Source organism: Oncorhynchus clarkii, chromosome 29 (assembly GCF_045791955.1).
Source record: "Oncorhynchus clarkii lewisi isolate Uvic-CL-2024 chromosome 29, UVic_Ocla_1.0, whole genome shotgun sequence".
NCBI lineage: Eukaryota > Metazoa > Chordata > Actinopteri > Salmoniformes > Salmonidae > Oncorhynchus > Oncorhynchus clarkii.
Genome location: NC_092175.1, coordinates 36423760 through 36444336, shown reverse-complemented (window position 1 = coordinate 36444336; position 20577 = coordinate 36423760). Strand labels below are relative to the sequence as shown.

The 20577-nt window shown below is 40.1% G+C and overlaps 1 protein-coding gene across 2 annotated transcripts in view; it reads right to left on the bottom strand.

Moving 5' to 3' along the window:
- Positions 1-20577, bottom strand: part of LOC139387891 (collagen alpha-1(XXIII) chain-like) — a 135747-nt gene that overhangs the window by 30318 nt on the left and 84852 nt on the right. For both annotated transcript variants that reach the window (XM_071134225.1, XM_071134226.1), the window contains exon 3: positions 2846-2897. The gene's annotated coding sequence lies outside the window, so the exon portion shown is untranslated. The remainder of the gene's footprint in view (positions 1-2845; positions 2898-20577) is intronic.

The window sequence follows — 20577 nt, the reverse complement described above, 5'->3', positions numbered from 1 at the left end:
GGGTCCTGATGTTTAGGCCGCGGTACGTATAGTTTGTTGTGTGCTCTTGGGCAATAGTGTCTAGATGGAATTTGTATTTGTGGTCCTGGCAACTGGACCTTTTTTGTAACACAATTACTTTTGCCTTCAAAAGATTTAATGTCAGTGCCCAGGTCTGACATAATCTGTGCAGAAGATCTAGGTGCTGCGATAGGCCCTCCTTGGTTGGGGATAGATGCATCAGATTAAAAGCAGACAGTAGACATTTGACTTCAGATTCTAGTAGGGTGAGTCCGGGTGCTGCAGACTGTTCTAGTGCACTCGCCAATTCGTTGTTATAGATGTTGAAGAGGGTGGCGCTTAAGCTGCATCCCTGTCGCACCCCACGGCCCTGTGGAAAGAAATGTGTGTGTTTTTTTGCCAATGTTAACTGCACACTTGTTGTTTGTGTACATGGTTTCATAATGTTGCATGCTTTTCCCACAACACCGCTTTCCATCAATGTGTATAGCAGACCCTCAAATTGAGTCAAAAGCTTTTTTGAAATCAACAAAGCATGAGAAGACTTTGCCTTTGTTTTGGTTTGTTTCTTTGTCAATTAGGGTGAGTAGGGTGAATACGTGGTCTGTTGTACGGTAATTTGGTAAAAAAGCTCATTTGGCATTTTCTCAGTACATTGTTTTCACTGAGGAAATGAACGAGTCTGCTGTTAGCGATTCTTTGTGTTGTTTTTTGTTTAGTGTGTTACAATTTTCCCAGAAGATGTGCTGTTCCTTCTTTTTCTGTTGTGTATTTCTCTATTATTTTAGTGATTCACCACAGTAAAGGCGTAGGCTCTGGTTTTCTGGGCCTCTTTGTTTTTGGTTGGATAGATTTCTCAATTTCTTTCTTAGGTGTTTGCATTCTCCATCAAACCAATTGTCATTGTTTTCCATTTTCTTAGGTTGTCTGCTTGACATTTTAAGATTTGATAGGGAAGCTGAAAGGTAAAATATAATGTTTAGGCTTTCTACTGTCAAGTTTAAACCTTCACTATTACAGTGAAATGTTTTGTCAAGGAAGTTGTCTAAAAAGGATTTAATTTGTTGTCGCCTAATTGTTTTTTGGTAGGTTTCTACACTACTTTCCTTCCAGCTATAGCTATTCGTAATATTGTTCAGTTCCTTTGGCTTTGATGCCTCATGATTGAGTATTGCTTTGTTCAGGTAGACTGTGATTTTGTTGTGATTTGAAAGGGGTGTCAGTGGGCTGACTGTGAACGCTCTGAAAGACTCTCGGTTGAGGTCAGTGATAAAGTAATCTACAGTACTACTGCCATGGGATGAGCTGTAGGTGTACCTACCATAGAAGTCTTCTCGAAGACTACCTTTGACTATGTACAGATCCAGCGTGCGACAGAGTTACAGGAGTTGTCACAAGTAAGTTTTTGTTGGTTGTTTTGTCATTGCTGTGTCTAGGGGGGCATATTTGGGAGGGCATACTGTCACCTCCAGGTAGGTGTTTGTCCCCCTGTGTGCTGAGAGTTTCAGGTTCCTGTCCAGTTCTGGCATTTAGGTCACCACAGACTTGTAATGATGGTCATAAGACATTTGTTGTTGCTAATGGAATGTGCCACTGAGGAACTATGCTGGTCCAGGAAGACCCTTTATGAGTCAGGAGTGGAGTGGAGTCATCTCAGCAGACAGAAGCCAGAAGGCTGCTTTTTATGGAGATGTATGTCGCTGGGCTGGGGGCTTGGAGCCAGTGGAGTAGCCCTACTCAATCCCCTGCACAGAAAAAAAGAGGCAACTATTCTCTCCATCCCCCTAGGTAAGTTGCATGTGTGTTCTGCACTGTCAAGGGCTGAACTGACATGTAGAAGCCACATATTTCAGATATAGGCAGACCCCTTGGGCCAGCCATGACGTGAGAATGTAGTGATGAGATGAGATTGTGATTTACCCTTGTTATTTATCTCCAACGCCACCCACCACTATACATTATGGATGAGATCTGTCTCTGGTCTGCACAAGGGGACTTCAGGCTACTGTCCAGATTACAGATGTCTGTATGTATCTGATGTAGTGTAGTTTAGTTTCTTCTCAAGGTCACACTCTTTAATCTTTATAATAGGGGAGGAGTACACTCCTAGGGGGAAAGTTCAGACATCTGCACTACAACCTTGCTAAATCATCAAGGACATTTTGTAACACTATAGCAAGGTGTTCTTGATTATTTGGGGATTTTTTCTTCTCGCATTTTCAAATAAGGTGTTTCAATTATCATATCATGAATGGCCTGTGAACTCTGGCTAAGGATGCTGTGATAGGGCTTGCATAGGGCCATCATGTTTCATATCCACAGAGGGGGAAAAAAACAGGTCAGAATTGCCAAAATTCCCGATATTACAAATGTCAAAGAACATTCCAAGCAAATTGAACTGAACACTAAGAATGCGATAAGAAATAACCCAATTATAGCAGTGGACATCCCCCTTTTTAATGGTGTAGTTCCACAACAGCCCTTTGCAGTCCTCTGTCCGTAGGCATCGCTGAAACGATTTGAAGAATACAGAAGTCTGTGTATAATTAATTATTCCTGAGAATGGATGGATTCCTTCAGATGAAAGAGAGAAAAGTGAGGCCACCAGGCAGGCAACACTGGCAGGGTGAAAAGTCATTCAGAAGCCTGCAGCAGCTGCACACTGTCAAATCTCCCCCCGGCTGTCTGCAACCAGGGACTGTAGGGAGGTACTGTACAGTTCACTCAGATCTGTTGGTCACTTTGATACACTCTACCCTCTGGCTCACATAAACATACACATTAACACACTGCTCAGGACGATAAGCACTGAACACACTGAGGGAGCAAAGGAACTAAGAGAGACTGGTTACCAGAGTCGCCTCGTCTTCCCATCCTTCCCCGTTTTCCTGGAGGCCCTAGAAGGATGACAGAGAGAGAGAGATAAATTGATATTATTCATCGCCTGTCTTTTGTTGTCACCAAAGTAGGGGTTACAGCTTAATGAAAAACAACAACCTATATGTCATAGTGTGCAACTTGCACAGCTACCAATGAGGAATGATCTGTTTACTTCTCAGATATCTGAACTAGTCTGGACCATGTTTGTACAAGTCCGATAAGATTCTTCCATTACAGAGTATCAATTGTGTGTAGAGACAGGAGGAGATAGTACACATGACCTGCCAAAACCGATGTTATGACAATGGGTTAACAGATCACTAACTGACTGATGGGTGATATAATATAGGAAGCTGATAGACAGCGTGAGAAAAATTGCCTTTCTGTTTCCCATTCCTGAAGACAGGCTCAGTGATCAGTGTGGAAGCTTCCCTTGGTGTGTCCACCCTGAAGATAAGAGGCCCGGCTGGGAAAAGGGCTATTCCTGACAGCAGCGATTGGAACACACAGACACCGTCCCCTCAGCTTTCCCCCTGGCTGCATCTGCAGTAAGGCCCCAGCCAACAGTGACATCACACACAAGCCAAACAAATAATTATGTCTGTCAGCGCTGAGCAACCTGCTCTAATTAGAGTCCAGGCACAGTGCAGCCTCTCATAAAGATAATGTTTAGAGTTCTATCTGAAAACACACTGGTGAATGGTGACCTGACCAGACATGATGAAGGGAAGGCTCTTCCATCAGGGTTTCAGTTTAGACACGTCAAAGTCAGGCGTCCATGGATGATGAGGATTTGAGATACCATCAAAGCTTTGGAATTGCCTGGTTTAAAAAATATATATACTTATTGCATGCATTTTATCAACCTATTCAAATGTGATATGGCTTAGACGGGGAAATTGTGAATCACAATGTGAGTGTGATGAGAATAGAGTTTCAACGTGCTGTACAACTCTCCCTCTGTTTTTCATTTGCTGGTGGCTGTGTGGACTTATCCCTCCAGTCTGAAGCCAGGCCATACGTAGCTGGATGCCTCATATCGATAACCCCCACAAGGATCAGGGGCTACAGCTGCATTGTTGATTAAGGGCTTGTAAAGTAAGCATTTCACAGTAAGGTCTAAACCGGTTGTATTCGGTGCATGTGACCAAGCAAATGTGATTTGATTTGATTTGATTACACACCTTCCACTGAGATCCAACAAGACCAACTGGCCCACATTCTCCACAGCACAGATAACATATTCAACATGCCTTCACCCTGACGCACTGGCCCAAGTCATAGTCCAAGGTATCAGATCTTAAGAACGGTTTATGGTTTTAATAAGAAAATACAGTAACACCATATTATTTAACCACAGCACTTGTTCCAAAGGCTAATTGCTTTAGCTCACAAGCAGGGGGAGGGTAGCTACGCGTTCAGATGACGTCAGCTCAGTATAACGTTTACCAATGGGACACACCACTACGCAAAACTGAACAAAAGAGATTGAATTAACATTTAAATGTTAACGTGAAAGTCCTCTGTTTTATCCAACAGATCCAACATGTGCGATTTACATGCCTGTTACGCACAGGCCAAATAGTCAATGTTGCAGGAGTGGATGTCCCGCACTCTATTGTCCCGCACTCTATTGTCCCGCACTCTATTGTTAGTGTACGGTATACAGTACGTCCTTTAAAACTGGAGACATACTTACACATCTATGATGAATAAACCCCTTACGCAAACCTTCTGACTGTCTGCTGAAAAATCACAACACTAAATGACATGTAAATCCTATTGAAGGAGGAATATGTGACTTGTACACTAAACTTTGTGTGTGTGATGTTTCCCCTCTTCAGAACTAATCAAAAATAAAACATACAGCAAGATATTGAAATAATAATGTTAAGGCCAACTGGCTCTGTCTCAGTGAAATGAGCTCACAGAAGAACAAATGTGATTTAACTCAATTCATTGTCCTGAAGATTTTTAGCAGACGTTTTTATCTAAAGCGGCTTGCAGTCATGGTCCAGGGAATTGAACACCCTCTATCCTGGCGTTGCAAGCACCATGCTCTGCCAACTGAGCTACAGAGGTCCACAACGGAGCTACAGAGGTCCACAACTGAGCTACAGAGGTCCACAACGGAACTACAGAGGTCCACAACGGAGCTACAGAGGTCCACAACTGAGATACAGAGGTCCACAACTGAGCTACAGAGGTCCACAACGGAGCTACAGAGGTCCACAACTGAGATACAGAGGTCCACAACGGAGCTACAGAGGTCCACAACGGAGCTACAGAGGTCCACAACTGAGTTACAGAGGTCCACAACTGAGCTACAGAGGTCCACAACGGAGCTACAGAGGTCCACAACGGAGCTACAGAGGTCCACAACGGAGCTACAGAGGTCCACAACTGAGCTACAGAGGTCCACAACTGAGCTACAGAGGTCCACAACTGAGCTACAGAGGTCCACAACGGAGCTACAGAGGTCCACAACTGAGCTACAGAGGTCCACAACGGAGCTACAGAGGTCCACAACGGAGCTACAGAGGTCCACAACGGAGCTACAGAGGTCCACAACTGAGCTACAGAGGTCCACAACGGAGCTACAGAGGTCCACAACGGAGCTACAGAGGTCCACAACTGAGCTACAGAGGTCCACAACGGAGCTACAGAGGTCCACAACTGAGCTACAGAGGTCCACAACTGAGCTACAGAGGTCCACAACTGAGCTACAGAGGTCCACAACTGAGCTACAGAGGTCCACAACTGAGCTACAGAGGTCCACAACGGAGCTACAGAGGTCCACAACTGAGATACAGAGGTCCACAACTGAGCTACAGAGGTCCACAACTGAGCTACAGAGGTCCACAACGGAGCTACAGAGGTCCACAACTGAGCTACAGAGGTCCACAACGGAGCTACAGAGGTCCACAACGGAGCTACAGAGGTCCACAACGGAGCTACAGAGGTCCACAACTGAGCTACAGAGGTCCACAACTGAGCTACAGAGGTCAACAACTGAGCTACAGAGGTCAACAACTGAACCACAGAGGACATACCTATACTTTTCTCTAAATGTACAGTACGAAAACGAGACTGGTATGGCTATAATCAGAGTTACTATAGTGAACTAAAAGTTATTTTGGGTAGCTGACACTGTGTTGATCTTTACTATGGATGGAAGAGATCCAGTAGCGAGAGAGAGAGATGGAGGAAACAATCATCTGGCCCAATACATATTCATTACCTGACACCCAGACACTATGTTAATTAATAGGAATCTTCAATACATATTCATCACCTGACACCCAGACACTATGTTAATTAATAGGAATCCTCAATACATATTCATCACCTGGCACCCAGACACTATGTTAATTAATAGGGATCCTCAATACATATTCATCACACCCAGACACTATGTTAATTAATAGGGATCCTCAATACATATTCATCACACCCAGACACTATGTTAATTAATAGGAATCCTCAATACATATTCATCACCTGACACCCAGACACTATGTTAATTGGGATCTTCAATATGTATTTACTACCTGACACCCAGACACTATGTTAATTGGGATCTTCAATATGTATTTACTACCTGACACCCAGACACTATGTTAATTGGGATCTTCAAGGTACCATGTAGGTGTTCCAAAAACCCAGACGTCCACCAGTGTTGGTGAGAGCCTTAGAGGTGCTGGAATATGCACATGAATAGAGGGAATTCATAATGAATTCCATGGACAGTAATTTAGCAGGTGGTACGTGTTAGCTTGTTTAATTTGTAACACCACAAAATAACCTATAGTGTGCTGAGGGTGTGAAAAGGAGGAGGAAAGAGCAATAACTGGGGTCGACGCCCCTCCACCCACCCACTTGGGATCCAATTCAGACCAGACGTAGATTAGTGGTGCTTATCCACATCTTAAGATACCACAGTGTCGCGGCAGGATGGAGCCAAAGGAAACTTAAAGCAGAAATGACCAACACAGGAAGGAGATTTTTTTTTCTGTGTGAAGATTGTGTGTGTTTAATGGAACTGTCTAAATCCAGTAGCCCTCTTAGATTAAAAATACACGCTTATTAACTTTGGCAGATCAATCAACCTGGCAGAACATTCAAACGAAATATTATCTTTTGAAGCTTAATTTTAGATCGCTAAATAGCCCTGAAGTTAAAATATTAGGAACTTGTCTGATACAAAGCATTTAAGCTACTTTGAGACTTACTTATTTAGGGAGCATGTCTGATACACAAACTGAGTAATAGTGCAATATTATCTAGGGAGAATAGAGTTGTTGTGAGTTATATATACTAGAGTTGTTGTGAGTTATATATACTAGAGTTGTTGTGAGTTATATATATTAGAGTTGTTGTGAGTTATATATACTAGAGTTATTGTGAGTTATATATACTAGAGTTATTGTGAGTTATATATACTAGAGTTATTGTGAGTTATATATACTAGAGTTGTTGTGAGTTATATATACTAGAGTTGTTGTGAGTTATATATACTAGAGTTATTGTGAGTTATATATACTAGAGTTGTTGTGAGTTATATATACTAGAGTTGTTGTGAGTTATATATACTAGAGTTATTGTGAGTTATATATACTAGAGTTATTGTGAGTTATATATACTAGAGTTGTTGTGAGTTATATATACTAGAGTTGTTGTGAGTTATATATACTAGAGTTATTGTGAGTTATATATACTAGAGTTATTGTGAGTTATATATACTAGAGTTATTGTGAGTTATATATACTAGAGTTGTTGTGAGTTATATATACTAGAGTTGTTGTGAGTTATATATACTAGAGTTGTTGTGAGTTATATATACTAGAGTTATTGTGAGTTATATATACTAGAGTTGTTGTGAGTTATATATACTAGAGTTATTGTGAGTTATATATACTAGAGTTGTTGTGAGTTATATATACTAGAGTTATTGTGAGTTATATATACTAGAGTTGTTGTGAGTTATATATACTAGAGTTGTTGTGAGTTATATATACTAGAGTTATTGTGAGTTATATATACTAGAGTTGTTGTGAGTTATATATACTAGAGTTGTGAGTTATATATACTAGAGTTATTGTGAGTTATATATACTAGAGTTGTTGTGAGTTATATATACTAGAGTTGTTGTGAGTTATATATACTAGAGTTGTTGTGAGTTATATATAATAGAGTTGTTGTGAGTTATATATACTAGAGTTGTTGTGAGTTATATATACTAGCGTTGTTGTGAGTTATATATACTAGAGTTGTTGTGAGTTATATATACTAGAGTTGTTGTGAGTTATATATACTAGAGTTGTTATGAGTTTTATATACTAGAGTTGTTGTGAGTTATATATAATAGAGTTATTGTGAGTTATATATACTAGAGTTGTTGTGAGTTATATATACTAGAGTTGTTGTGAGTTATATATACTAGAGTTGTTGTGAGTTATATATAATAGAGTTGTTGTGAGTTATATATACTAGAGTTGTTGTGAGTTATATATACTAGAGTTATTGTGAGTTATATATACTAGAGTTGTTGTGAGTTATATATAATAGAGTTGTTGTGAGTTATATATACTAGAGTTATTGTGAGTTATATATACTAGAGTTGTTGTGAGTTATATATACTAGAGTTGTTGTGAGTTATATATACTAGAGTTGTTGTGAGTTATATATACTAGAGTTGTTGTGAGTTATATATACTAGAGTTATTGTGAGTTATATATACTAGAGTTGTTGTGAGTTATATATACTAGAGTTGTTGTGAGTTATATATACTAGAGTTGTTGTGAGTTATATATACTAGAGTTGTTGTGAGTTATATATACTAGAGTTGTTGTGAGTTATATATACTAGAGTTGTTGTGAGTTATATATACTAGAGTTGTTGTGAGTTATATATAATAGAGTTGTTGTGAGTTATATATACTAGAGTTGTTGTGAGTTATATATAATAGAGTTGTTGTGAGTTATATATACTAGAGTTGTTGTGAGTTATATATAATAGAGTTGTTGTGAGTTATATATACTAGAGTTGTTGTGAGTTATATATAATAGAGTTGTTGTGAGTTATATATACTAGAGTTGTTGTGAGTTATATATAATAGAGTTGTTGTGAGTTATATATACTAGAGTTGTTGTGAGTTATATATTAAGGAATATTTTTTCATCTTTGATATTCTCTTGGGTCTTTAGAGACAACGAGGGAGCACACGTTTCCAGCTATGTTTCCCTGGTACTAGTAGTGTCAGTAGGAACTGCACATTTTACAAAAACACAACGATAATCCAAGTTTGAAGACTGGAAATTGTTGTAAGAAGGTTTGAAGATGACAGACGAAACTGTTGTAAGAAGGTTTGAAGATGACAGACAGGAAACTGTTGTAAGAAGGTTTGAAGATGACAGACAGGAAAGTTTGATTTAAATGTACTGATTATTTCTGTCTGTAATAATGCCCTTTTGTGGGGAAATACATTTTGATTGACTGGGCCTGGCTCCCCAGTGAGTGGGCCTGGCTCCCAACTTGGCAGGAACTAATGGGGATCCATAATAAACCCTAGGAAGAGTAGCTCCTGCCTTGGCAGGAAATCATGGGATCCTTAATAAATACTAATACAAACAGTGTACATGTAAACAAACACTATATAGCCTCAAAACATGGTTAAAACTATACTTTGATTTCATGGATGGTCAGTCTTTGCATTTATAACTCTCTGATACATATATGAGAATGGTTACATTTCACCAACCCCATCTCTCAGCTGTTATCAAAAACAGTGGAAGGGTGTCTGCTTTGTTTAAACTACAGATTTCCTCTTTAAAAAGTGAAATTGAGACAAAACCTTTCATTTTATGCTCGTTACAATCTTCCTTTTGGGGAGAATGGTGGATAGAAATGATCTATTTCCTCTGTGTCACCTTTCCTTCATCCCCAATACAGAAGAAGAGTGTTGGTATTGGTAATAAGCAACAACTGAACAGTCTCTTATGGTCTCTTCTGGTTTCAATGAGAAATCCATGTTGTGGTTAGCACCTTTAGGTGATGTCACCAGCCATACATAATGACCACGCTCTCTGCCAGCCCTAAAGCTCAGAAACGGCTCATACGAAGACAGCAGTGTTATACGCACATCCTCTGCATTAAAGCTACAACACTTTTCTTCTACAATGTAATGGAATTTGAAGTCTAGACAACAGGCAGCTCTACCAGTAGCAGGACTAATAGCACACAGCACCTCAAAGCAGAACTCTCCAGGTAGCATATTATGGTGGAGTGAACAGATCCTAGAACAAATGTGATTAATCTAGTGACATAGGTCTGATGAGGATGAGCCCGTAATTAGACATGGGCTATATGGACAAAAAGTCTGTCATCGCAATGACAATAATAATAACAATAAATAGAACGATAACTTTATAATATTAATGCACACCACAGTTTATAACATTAAAGCGCACCACAGTTTATAACGTTAATGTGCACCACAGTTTACAACATTAATGTGAACTACAGTTTATAAAATTAATGTGAACTACAGTTTATAACATTAATGTGAACTACAGTTTATAACATTAATGTGAACTACAGTTTATAACATTAATGTGAACTACAGTTTATAACATTAATGTGAACTACAGTTTATAACATTAATGTGAACTACAGTTTATAACATTAATGTGAACTACAGTTTATAACATTAATGTGAACTACAGTTTATAACATTAATGTGAACTACAGTTTATAACATTAATGTGCACCATAGTTTTTGTATTATCCTTTAAACTACTACTACTAGTTTGATTGCTGTAGCCATCAATTGTCCCATTAACAATCACCCATATTAGCAAACTGATTTAATCTTAAACATTTCTCTAGTCCCTTGAACAACAGCCTATCCCCTGAACAACAGCCTAACCCTTGAACAACAGCCTAACCCTTGAACAACAGCCTAACCCTTGAACAAGAGCCTATCCCATGAACAACAGCCTAACCCTTGAACAACAGCCTATCTCTTGAACAACAGCCTAACCCTTGAACAAGAGCCTATCTCTTGAACAACAGCCTAACCCTTGAACAACAGCCTAACCCTTGAACAACAGCCTATCTCTTGAACAACAGCCTAACCCTTGAACAACAGCCTAACCCTTGAACAACAGTCTATCCCTTGAACAACAGCCAATCCCTAACTAAGCGATGCTTAGCACTGATGAGAGGTACAATATCAAATAATTCACAGTGAAAAGACTGGGGTTAGGGTTTATCCATGAAATATGATATACAGCACATATTTATGGATTCCAAACAATTGCATCATGTACAGCGCCTTCGGAAAGTATTCAGATCCCTTTACATCTCCACATTTTGTTACGCTACAGCCTCATTCTAAAATGTCTTAAATCGTTTTTTCCCCTCATCAATCTACACACAATACCCCATAATGACAAAGCAAAAACAGGTTTTTAGAAATCTTTGCTAATATATTGAATATAAAAAATGGAAATATTACATTTACATAAGTTTTCAGATCCTTTACTCAGTACTTTGTTGAAGCACCTTTGGCAGTGATAACAGCCTCAAGTCTTCTTGGGTATTACGCTACAAACTTGGCACACCTGCATTTGGGAAGTTTCTCCCATTGTTTTCTGCAGATCCTCTCAAGTTCTGTCAGGTTGGATGGGGAGAGTTGCTGCACAGGTATTTTCAGGTGTCTCCAGAGATGTTCGATCGGGTTTAAGTCCAGACTCTGGCTAGGCCACTCAAGGACATTCAGAGACTTGTCCCGAAGCCACTACTGCATTGTCTTTGCTGTGTGCTTAGGGTCGTTGTCCTGTTGGAAGGTGGACTTTCGTCCCAGTCTGAGGTCCTGAGAGTTCTGGAGCAGGTTTTCATCAAGGATCTCTCTGTACTTGACTCCGTTCATCTTTGCCTCGATCCTGACTAGTCTCCCAGTCCCTGCCGCTGAAAAACATCCCCACAGCATGGTGGTGCCAGGTTTCCTCCAGACGTGACACTTGGCATTCAAGACAAAGACTTCAATTTTGGTTTCATCCAACCAGAGAATCTTGTTTCTCATGGTCTGAGAGTCTTTAGGTGCCTTTTGGAAAACTCCAAGTGGGATGTCACGTGCCTTTTACTAAGGAGTGACTTCCGTCTGGCCACTCTACCATAAAGGCCTGATTGGTGGAGTGCTGCAGAGATGGTTGTCCTTCTGGAACGTTCTCCCATCTCCACCTAGGAACACTAAAGCTCTGTCAGAGTGACCATTGGGTTCTTGGTCACTTCCCTGACCAAGGCCCTTCTCCCCCGATTGCTCAGTTTGGCCAGGCGGCCAGCTGTAGAAAGAATCTTGGTGGTTCCAAATTTCTTCCATTTAAGAATGATGGAGGTCACTGTGTTTTTGGGGAACTTCAATGCTGCAGAAATGTTTGGGTTCCCTTCCCCAGATCTGTGCCTCCGTACAATCCTGTCTCGGCTCTACAGACAATTCCTTCGACCTCATGGCTTGATTTTTGCTCTGACATGCACTGTCAACTGTGGTACTTTATATCGACAGGTGTGTGCCTTTCCAAATCATGTCCATTAAATTGAATTTACCACAGGTGGACTCCAATCAAGTTGTAGAAACATCTCAAGGATGATCAAAGGAAACAAGATGCACCTGAGCTCAATTTCAAGTCTCATAGCAAAGGGTCTGAATACTTATTTCTGTTTTATATTTTTTATAATTTTGCTAAAATTTCGAAAAACCTGTTTTCACTTTGTCATTATGGGGTATTGTGTGTAGATAATGTAACAAAATAGTGAAAAAGTCAAGGTAACATGCTATCAAATAAAGACAGGAGATGTGGTCTGTAAGGCCGTGTTGTGTCTGTACTCTCTCTCTCTCTCTCCTAGTTAATGATATTGTAATAAAGGCAATGCTTTGTATTGTGATTGCCACAGAGAAAATCTCAAAATGACTTTTAATATGGTCTAATCGAATCATTTACGCCAAGCCCATCCTGCTACAACGAAGGGCTGGCCATATCGTCAATATGTCAAACCAGAGACTACATACGTCTTTGATTTCCCATGGTTTCCATTTGAATTATGTAAAATTATTTAATAAAGCATGGATATATCAATACACATCCATTTTCAACATTGTGTGAACTACTAAGACATTAACACTAAAATGTACTATCCTTAAGAATCCACAAGTCAAAATTGGAGTGTGCCAATATGCCTTGATCATGAAACCCCCTTTCCACTTTGAGGAAACCTGATCCTTAGTTGTGGCTGTAGAGGAGCACAAGTTAAAGCAGAGGGGAAGTTACAACTGCAAAACATCATGACACGTAGGCCTACCTGTATATAGCAGGGTTATTGAAGAGGTGTCTGGGGCAGTCTGCAAGCTTTCAGTCTAGACTGTAATATGACCATTATTTAGGCTGAACATCTCTTCCAAACGTATCCAAAACATCTCTTCAGTGTGCGTGGGTTTGTGGGGAGGGGTGGGGTGGGGGTTTGTGTGCGGGCGTGTATGGATTTGTTTTACCCAGATTACTGGACAACAGGACAAGGACATCCGACGTAAGCATTTTATAAACTGCTTCTATCTGATACAGGAACTAACATTGACGTGGCCATCACCTAATGGGTTTCAGAACTTGGCTAAACAGACAGTAATTTGGGCTTTAAAACCTGCTCTGCACTATACGAAAAAGGACCCCCACACTCTCCTCAACCTCCCCTCAACCTTCTCTCCCAACCTCCCTCTTAACCCCCACACCCCCCACACCATTCAAACCCTCCTCAACCTCCTAACCTCCCCCTCAAAATGGGCCATCAACCTATTCAACCGCGTCAATCTCCACTCAACCGCCTCAACCTCCACTCAACCTACCTTCAACAGCCACTCAACCTACCCTCAACCTCCCTCTCAGCCTCCCTCACACCCTCCTCAACAGCCCCTCAACCCTCCCTCTCAACCTCCCCCACACCCTCCTCATCCTCCTCAACCTCCCTCTCAATCTCCCCCACACCCTCCTCACCCTCCTCAACCTCCCCTCTAAAATGTGGATTGAATTAGGGGGAAAAGTTATAATGCCCGGATAGATTTCCTTTCATATTTGATCTGTGGCTTTTTAATCAGTAACATTTTCCTGTTAGTTTCACAGGCCCGTAAGCCTTTTGAGCCCCAATGTAAGTCCACACTACTTCTCACACTAATGAAAAAGGACTGTGTTTTTTCACCCCTCATCAACAACTTTAAGGTTTAAAGGGCAATTCTGGCACTTTTTAAGCACTTATTCATCATCTACAGTACCAAACTAGTTTCTACATACACTGAGTGTACAAAACATTAGGAACACCTGCTCTTTCCAATAAATAGACTTACCAGGTGAACCAAGGTGAAAGCTATGATCACTTATTGACGTCACTTGTTAAATCCAATTCAATCAGTGTAGATGAAGGGGAGGAGACAGGTTAAAGAAGGATTTTTAAGCCTTGAGACAATCAGAGTGTGAATGGTCAAGACAAAGTATTTAAGTGCCTTTGAACAGGGTATGGTAGTAGGTGCCAGGAGCACCGGTTTGAGTGTCAAAAACTGCAACGCTACTGGGTTTTTCACTCTCAACAGTTTCCCGTGTGTATCAAGAATGGTCCACCACCCAAGGGACATCAAGCCAACTTGACACAACTATGGGAAGCATTGGAGTCAACATGATTCAACATGAGCCAACATGGTCATGGGCCTGTGGAACCCTTTTGACACCTTGTATAGAGTCCATTCCCCGACAAATTGTGGCGGTTCTGAGGGCAAAAGGGGGTGCAAATCAATTTTAGCTAAGTGTTCCTAATGTTTTGTACACTCAGTGTATAGCATATTTCTATGATCTGTGGTTAAAAAGATAAGAAGAAAGGTCCTAAAAAAATGCTTCTCTGTGAATAGGATTAGTCACAATGCTTCTCTGTGAATAGGATTAGTCACAATGCTTCTCTGTGAATAGGATTAGTCACAATGCTTCTCTGTGAATAGGATTAGTCACAATGCTTCTCTGTGAATAGGATTAGTCACAATGCTTCTCTGTGAATAGGATTAGTCACAATGCTTCTCTGTGAATAGGATTAGTCACAATGCTTCTCTGTGAATAGGATTAGTCACAATGCTTCTCTGTGAATAGGATTAGTCACAATGCTTCTCTGTGAATAGGATTAGTCACAATGCTCCTCTGTGAAAAGGATTAGTCACAATGCTTCTCTGTGAATAGGATTAGTCACAATGCTTCTCTGTGAATAGGATTAGTCACAATGCTTCTCTGTGAATAGGATTAGTCACAATGCTTCTCTGTGAAAAGGATTAGTCACAATGCTTCTCTGTGAATAGGATTAGTCACAATGCTCCTCTGTGAATAGGATTAGTCACAATGCTTCTCTGTGAATAGGATTAGTCACAATGCTTCTCTGTGAATAGGATTAGTCACAATGCTTCTCTGTGAATAGGATTAGTCACAATGCTCCTCTGTGAATAGGATTAGTCACAATGCTTCTCTGTGAATAGGATTAGTCACAATGCTTCTCTGTGAATAGGATTAGTCACAATGCTCCTCTGTGAATAGGATTAGTCACAATGCTTCTCTGTGAATAGGATTAGTCACAATGCTTCTCTGTGAATAGGATTAGTCACAATGCTTCTCTGTGAATAGGATTAGTCACAATGCTTCTCTGTGAATAGGATTAGTCACAATGCTCCTCTGTGAATAGGATTAGTCACAATGCTTCTCTGTGAATAGGATTAGTCACAATGCTTCTCTGTGAAAAGGATTAGTCACAATGCTTCTCTGTGAATAGGATTAGTCACAATGCTTCTCTGTGAATAGGATTAGTCACAATGCTTCTCTGTGAATAGGATTAGTCACAATGCTTCTCAGGATTGAAAAAAAAGGTGATTTTCAAAACTTGCAACAAGTTTGTAGCCCAAGGGAGGGTATTTTCTTGCTCTCCACGTCACTGTGAACCTCATGGTTTTAAAATGCTTTAACTTTCGAGGATGTCATTGGGTAGAACTTTTTTACTTTATATATTTTTTACACATATGTTGACACTGGTATTGTGCTGGAGATTATGAAAATGAGGTAGAAAAGTGGTGGAGATTAAGGTTTAAAGTCCTCCTACCCACCTACAAGGGTGGTCTAATATATTCACTCAGCTCGTTGGCTCCATGACTACCTAAGCGATGGCTAGAGTGTTTTCTCACGACTGCCAAAGTGATGGCTAGAGTGTATTCTCACGACTGCCAAAGTGATGGCTAGAGTGTATTCTCACGACTACCTAAGCGATGGCTAGAGTGTTTTCTCACGACTGCCAAAGTGATGGCTAGAGTGTATTCTCACGACTGCCAAAGTGATGGCTAGAGTGTATTCTCACGACTACCTAAGCGATGGCTAGAGTGTTTTCTCACGACTGCCAAAGTGATGGCTAGAGTGTATTCTCACGACTACCTAAGCGATGGCTAGAGTGTTTTCTCACGACTGCCAAAGTGATGGCTAGAGTGTATTCTTTGGCATTGTCTGATAGAAAGGTTAGAAAACAAATGACAAAGTAGACATGAACACAGCAGGAGCTTTCTACTTGGCAAGCACAGACAACAGAGAAGAGACTATTATTCAGACTGGAAACGGGCACGCTCAGAAAACAACCAAGCCGTAAACAAGTTTAGTACTGGGCACAGACAACAAGAACAACACCCACAAATGTAGTTGTTTCAACTAATTATTATTTAAAAAATCCCAAACTTGAGAAAACATTGGGAAAAATTCAGTAAATTTAAAATGATCTGTTTGTCTCAAATTGTCTCATGTTCATTAAACTATATTATCACTATCATTAGGGCATCTTACTTAAAAATGTTTGTGCAATTGGTTACAAACAAAAACATAATGTTTTAAACTGACATGTTTGACACACGTTGAAATGCATGAATACATTGTGCATGTTAATTTATACAGTAATTATTATTCAACATGTCCTCACCTGGGATGTTATATTAAAATGATGCCTAACACACTAAAAAGATCACAAGAAGCTACAGTAATATATTAGCAGAGCACATTTGGATGGTGATGGTTTACAGACTAAGAGACAACAATATCCAGAACTAACAACTGCCCCCCCCCCAAGTGAGAGATGACAGACTTCATCATTCACCACTGCATATAGAGCTTTCCATCAAACTAAACATGAGGATGTGTGTGTCTGTTAAATAAAACCAGTCAACAGAATCAAACACAAAGCCTGAGCCATAATTGAAGCCATGATGACAGTTTCATCCTTTCTACTGACATATTTGTGTCTTTGACTCTGAACCAACTCAAATGCCACAGCAATGAGACTTCAGAGGTATGTTTACCTTTCTTTACAACATATTTTATATTCGTGAGAGACTATAATTTCTCAGTGTCTACTGTTTCCAGATTGAAGATTCAGAACTCACGCATCAGGATGCGTCAATCAAGTGGACATAGAGACAGAGAGAGGGATAGAGAAAGAGTCTTAATGATGATTTACATTGAAACATACAACATTATAATCAACATCCGACATTTGGAGGACTTTGCACAAGTCCTCAAGACTGCACAAACTCGAATTGGGACTTCGGCTGCGCTAGGGCAGAGAGACCTATTAAAAAATCAAATCACATACATGCACATATTTAGCAGATTTGATTGGGGGTGTAGCGAAATGCTTGCGTTCCTAGCTCCAACAGTGCAGTAGTATCTAACAATTCACCACAACACAGACACATCTAAAAGTAAAATAATGTAATTAAGAAATATATAAATATTAGGACGAACAATGTCGGAGTGGCATTGACTAAAATATAGTAGAATAGAATACAGTATATACATATGAAATGAGTAAAGCAGTATGTAAGCATTATTCAAGTGACTAGTGTTCCATTTGCTGGCATTAAGGACACATTGGAAGAGAATTAGAAAATGATATAGAGATTAGCACAAATATCTCTTCTAAGGCATGATGGGTAGAAGAGCTCTAATTCCCGTGGTGTGATCATGTGTAAAGGGGCATGGCATCCCAGAGCCCAATAGTTTAAAAGGTCTTTCGTGGAGAGACCACTCTGTGCACCAGACGGGCTCTGTAAAGAAACCTGGACTGCATCTCAGTCTCTTTCATGTGGAACAGTACAGCAAATGCAATAATAAACAGCATTTCTAGTTACTGTGCTAAGTGCAATCAATTTCCTAGTTTGTTGTTGTTTTTCTTTGAATTGCCAAATGGGTGAGCTAAAGTGTACCCTCCACTCAGACAGGCACCTGAACTCTTACTTCATCTGTCTTCATCTGTCTTCAGAGTGTTGGACTAGTAACCGAAAGGTTGCAAGATCAAATCCCCGAGCTGACAAGGTACAAATCTGTCGTTCTGCCCCTGAACAAGGCAGTTAACCCACTGTTCCTAGGCCGTCATTGGAAATAATAATTTGTTCTTTAACTGACTTGCCTAGTTAAATAAAGTTTTTTTTAAAAAATGGATTCTCAGATGCTTCTCAAACATTAAAGCCATTTTCAGGCACCAGGTTAAGACGGAAAAGTTCACTTTTTTTACAACCAAATCTGTTATAGTTGTCCAGACACTTTTTTTTGTGATTTGACGTGTTTTTGAGAAACGTACCCCAAACAGCGATTTACTTCTTCATCCTCGGTCTGCAGCGTGGGGACAATTTTTTTTTTAAACGAACAAAAGCTCCAAAAACACTCAAATACGTCCTGTTAGAAACGGACACATTCAGTACAGAGATGTCGATTTTTAGATGTTGTACACATGAAATTGTGTCACTCCGGACATGATCTGCCACATTATATTCCATTTTGTGCGACTCAAGCTGTTCTCTATACAGAGCTGTGCCGGGGGTGTTTGTATATACAGTTGAATACATTTAAACTCAGTTTTTCACAATTCCTGACATTTAATCTTAGTAATAATTCAATGTCTTAGGTCAGTTAGGATCAGCACTTTATTTTATGTGAAATGTCAGAATAATTAGTTGAGAGAAAGATTTCTTTCAGCTTTTATTTCTTTCATCACATTCCCAGTGGGTCAGAAGTTTACATACACTCAATTAGTATTTGGTAGCATTTCCTTTAAATTGTTTAACTTGGGTCAAACGTTTCGGGAAGCCTTCCACAAGCTTCCCACAATAAGTTGGGTGAATTATGGCCCATTACTCCTGACAGAGCTGGTGTAACTGAGTCAGGTTTGTAGGCCTCGCAAACGCTTGCTCGCACATGCTATTTCAGTTCTGCCCACTAATATTCTATGGGATTAGGTCAGGGCTTTGTGACGCCACTCCAATACCTTGACTTTGTTGTCCTTAAGACATTTTGCCACAACTTTGGAAGTATGCTTGGGGTCTTTGTCCATTTGGAAGACCCATTTGCGACCAAGTTTTAACTTCCTGACTGATGTCTAGAGATGTTGCTTCAATATATCCACATAACTTTCCCCCCTCATGAAGCCATCTATTTTGTGAAGTGCACCAGACCCTCCTGCAGAAAAGCACCCCACAACATGATGCTGCCACCCCTGTGCTTCATGGTTGGGATGGTTTCTTCGGCTTGCAAGCCTCCCCCTTTTTCCTCCAAACATAGCGATGGACATTATGGCCAAACAGTTCTATTTTTGTTTCATCAGACCAGAAAACATTTCTCCAAAAAATACAATCTTTGTCCCCATGTGCAGTTGCAAACCGTAGTCTGACGTTTTTATGACTGTTTTGGAGCAGTGGCTTCTTCCTTGCTGAGCGGCCTTTCAGGTTATGTCTGTAAAGGACTCGTTTTACTGTGGATATAGATCCTTTTGCACCTGTTTCCTCCAGCATCTTCACAATATCCTTTGCTGTTGTTCTGGGATTGTTCTGGGATTGATTTTCACACCAAAGTACATTCATTTCTAGGAGACAGAACGTGTCTCCTTCCTGAGCGGAATGACGGCTGCATGGTCCCATGGTGTTTATACTTGCGTACTATTGTTTGTACAGATTAACGTGGTACTTTCAGGCGTTGGAAATTGTAGACCTTGTGGAGGTCTTGGATGATTTCTTTTGATTTTCTCATAATGTCAAGCAAAGAGGCACTGAGTTTGAAGGTAGGCCTTGAAATACATCCACAGGAACACCTCCAATTGACTCAAATGATGTCAATTAGCCTATCAGAAGCTTCTAAAGCCATGACATAGTTTTCTTGAATTTTCCAAGCAGTTTAAAGGCACAGTCAACTTAGTGTATGTAAACTTCTGACCCACTGGAATTGTGATACAGTGAATTATAAGTGAAATAATCTGTCTGTAAACAATTGTTAGAAAAATTACTTGTGTCATGCACGAAGTAGATGTCCTAACCAACTTGCCGAAACTATAGTTTGTTAACAAGACATTTGTGGAGTGGTTGAAAAACAAGTTTTAATGACTCCAACCTAAGTGTATGTAAACTTCCAACTTCAACTGTATACTGTATTGCCTTCATACTGCAGAAAGTCAAATCACTAAAGTGTATTGATACTTCTATAACATTTACATCCAAAATACAGATTTCGATGTTGTAACGGCTGTCTTCCTCTGACGAGGAGGAGTAGTAAGGATCGGAGGACCAATGCGCAGCGTGGTTCGTCTTCATGCTCTTTATTAAAA